Here is a 4,017-nt window from a genome sequence, read left to right as displayed (position 1 = left end):
CTGTGCGACACCCATTCAGGGCCAGGGGACAGTGACGGCTTTTTTTGGGGCTGATAGCAGGGAAGAACCCTGGTAGAATTCTGGCTGCAACACTTCCCTTGTTAAGATGGGTTTCACTTCCAATAACAGACCCTATTGCCACACTGTTCATTTACTTAAAGTGTATGAAGAATTTGTAACTTAAAACAGGCCAGACTGTTTTGGCTCTACCCAACAGATGAGATATGGATATTAAAATAAGTTTTAAGAAACTGATTTGCTTGGCTTTTACTGTTTTTCTGCTCTTGGCATTGGCATGAGCTCTCTTGCAGTGGCTGCACAGAGATGACACAAGACAGGATGAGGAAAGATGGTGTATTCCATAGCTCAGAGCAGTGAGATCTCTACATCAGAGGGGGAATTGCTGAAAATTACCAAGTCACTTAATTACTGATATTGATCTTGTCCTGGAACATAAATTAGAAAGCTGAGGTGGATTTGTCCCTCATTTCCTGTAGAATAGCACCTGCCCTTTAGAAGCCATATAGGTCGAGGACACAAAAAAACCACCTTTTCTCTTTATGATAATCTGTGGGTCACAACCCCCCATCCACTCCCCAGTCCATGGACACCCAAGTCTCCCCTCTCAGTCACCCACAATAACCACCCTGAGCAGTGATGAAACTCAGCTCCTTTAATTTCTTGGGGCTGGGCTTTGTCAGCTTTACAAAAATACACAACAGAAAATTTAAAAGGATGGCAGCTGAAGATGTTAAGTCTGTTTGTATCTGGAGTGGGGAGTGCTGGGGCCCAACTCACTCTGTTGCTCCTCCACAGGCATGTGCTGACTGTCCCCAGGCATCCCCCAGGAGCCAGGGCTGCTTCCTCAGATGAACAGTCTACCAGGCTCCAGGTTACTCTGCAAACCTGACCTGACCTTCAGTGTGCCTGAAGTAAAACTCAGTGAGTGCAAGTGAAACCAAACACTGAGCGAGCTCGGCTCCCTCCCTGCTGCGGCAATGGATCATTTCCAGCACCCTGTTCCAGTTCAGATGATGTGACAAATTTGGGGCAGGAGAGGCAGCAATGGTGCTTCAGTAGCATCAGCAGCATCATCATTGTCCTGCAGTGGGTAGGCACGTGCCCACACGTGCAGGGACACACCTTGACACCCTCAGGATCAAGATTCACCAAGGGGCTGCCTTGCTGGATGCTTTGCCTCCTACATTTGCATTTGGGAGTCATGCTATAAATGAGCTTCCCTCTACGAAATGGGCCAGTCCCAGTTTATTTTGTGACCTGGCAAACCCACAGTGTGAGCTTTGCAACCGCTGCCGCTGTCTGCCTGGGATCTGCTGCTGGAGGATGCTGTTTTATGGGTGCTACGCAAGCTTGGCTCAAGCAGCCTTAAACTAAACATTCCTACTCACAGCTTGGAGGAGAACAGGAGACTGGAGTGTGTGGGAGCATAATTAGGCACAACCCTGACACCCAGTGAGCCTGGACCTAAGCTTTGCTACCACATGCTGATGCATCTTTGCACCAAGACTGATGTTCCACGGCTGCACATGGCTCTCCCTGTGGTCTCTGCTTCTCCCTGGCCCCAGTGCTGCCCTCAGGGGCAGCTGGGTGCCCCCTGGCCATCACCCTGGGTGGGGGCAAAAGGCCAAGCAAACGCAGAGCAGCTCAGTCTCCCCTCGCTACATTCGCACCCGGGAGCAGGCTCTTGGCCACAAGGACACTATTGTCTGTTCTGAGAGTGGGCCTGAGACACACACCCATTCCATGCTTTAGCTGCATGGGGGTGTGAAGGCCAGGAGAAGCTGCTGGCAGGTGGTCGTGGTGAGGAACTGCATGCTACCACCAGCTCTGTGTGCTCTTCCCTGCTCCTCTGTGCTGCCAGCCTGGATCTCCTCCTGGGATGGGTTGCTGTAGTCTTTTTCTTCCTCCACCTTCAGCTGCAGCTTGTGTTTCACTCACTCCGTTGCTACTCATTTCCAAACACATTCAGTGACGGGGTGGCTGAAGTGCTTTGAGCTGATTCAGGAAAGCCTGAAAATAGAGGTTATCCACCATCTGCCCCGCTAGTGTAGGATGAGCCTCACCAGCCCCCAGGCTGCCCTGGCCAGGAGCTGCTTTCCCATCCTCCCTGCTTGGGCTGCAGGGACGGTGCAGAGCAGTGCCATGGTCCAAATGGAGTTAAAATACTGGGATGGAGATAAAAATACAGGAATTAAGATAAAAATGCAGGGATGCTGTGAGCAGCAGCAAGATGAAGACAGGGAAATTTAGCCTCACGTTCAGGCCAGATCTCCCATTCCCCCCTGGGCTGCCCTGGGGAACACCAGCAGCAAAGTTACAAGGTGATGGGCTCAGCTTTGCATTCAGGGGAAGAAAAAAATCCAGAGCTCTGCTCAGCCCTGTCCTCTCCCGACTGAAAGCTCCGGCTGCGTAAGAACCACGAGCACGCGCTACCCTGTCGGCAACCGCCTTGCTCTTGGCTCAGCTCCACATCAGGATCAGGACTCCAAACCTGCTTTGTTCAGCATTGGCTCATGCCAGCTCCCACTAATCCTGAAAATCCACGCACTCACACTCAAACCCAGGAGACTGGCTGGGATTGATGCCAAAACCCCTCTAGGCTAAAGGAACTGGTGAGGGATGGAAGTGGAAGAGAAGGTGCCCATGGCTATGAGGTAAGGCAGTGGCAGAGGTGGAAATGAAGCACTTGGGGCCAACTGGACCATGCTGCTCTTGCTGCAACAGGCCAGGGAACAGGATTAAGATCTCTGCTCTGTGGTCCTATACCCACTTCTGGCAGGAGGAAGATGCTGTTCAGGATGTACTGTCCTCCACTACTTTCCAGCTACTTTCCCTCCCCATTCTGCAGGCCAGTTCTGCCAATTTGCTCTTGAGTCATGCAGAGCAAGTGTTTTTCTAAAAGGAAAATTTCTTGTAAATGGCTGGAATTCTCTCTCTGCCCCTTTCCAGGAGCCCTTCAGGGGAGGCCAGGCAGGAAGGAGAGGCAACAGGCTCAGAAGGCAGCACTTCTCTTTGGGCAGCCCCCAACCTTGTCTCACCCCCGCAGGGGAAGGCCAGGATCTCAGTGCTGGTCTTCACAAGGCTGGAGCGCCCTGAAATTCCTCATGGCAGCTCCAAGTGAGCACATCTGGTTTTAATAAATTATTTGCAGCTTGAACTTGTCTGACTTTTCAGGGCTGCAGAAGACAGAGCAGCAAAGAGCTCTGAGAGCTGCTGTGTGGGGCACCCACAAAGGGACCCCTTTTGCAGTGCTGGGAGACAGCAAATTAGGGAAGGAGGTCGGGGGAATGAGGCTGACCGAGCATGTTAAGGGAACCTGGCAAAGCTCTATCTGCTCCTTGCAAGAGCCAAAGGGACGGTTGGGCCGGAGGCAGGGAAAGGGCCCTTCATTTTGGCCAGGATCCCTCTACTCATAGCTGAGTGTTGAGGGGGCTGATCCCAAACATTGGGAGGAGCATGGGATGCAAACAGGAGATGCCTTCCGACACTCCCTGCTTTGGAATGGAGCCTCAGCCACCAGCGCCGAGAACTGCTGTTGCAATGTTGAACCATAATGAGAAAACCAAACCCTCAGGAGCATCACTATGAGGCCCTGATGACAACCAACGTGCCCGGGTCTGTGCAGGAGCTGAGCCCCTCCATGGTGTCCTCAGGCTTCTCCCCAAAGGGAAGGGTGCAAATGCAAAGCTTGGGGATGAGTCCCTTGCTGTACCCCCATGGGATTCCCCACCAAACCTCACATCCCAGTGAGAGGATACCAATCATCCTTACTGCCTGCTGTGCAAAGCCTGGGGCTTGGAGAGAGAGCTGGACTGGCTGTTCCTGCCTGTCTCCAAAAGAGAGAGCGACGTGGCCATTCCCTGCTGCTGCTGCTGCTCCTGGCATAAGGGAGAAGGAGCCAGCAGACGCCAAGACGGCCTCTTCCCCAAGCAGTGACCTCAGTGCACAGTGCCTGCCAGGTGGGTGTTGATCTTGGCCCAACCAGTCCTATTTTAG

Source organism: Geospiza fortis, unplaced genomic scaffold (assembly GCF_000277835.1).
Source record: "Geospiza fortis unplaced genomic scaffold, GeoFor_1.0 scaffold218, whole genome shotgun sequence".
NCBI classification, from domain to species: Eukaryota; Metazoa; Chordata; class Aves; order Passeriformes; family Thraupidae; genus Geospiza; species Geospiza fortis.
This window is presented reverse-complemented; position numbering follows the sequence as displayed.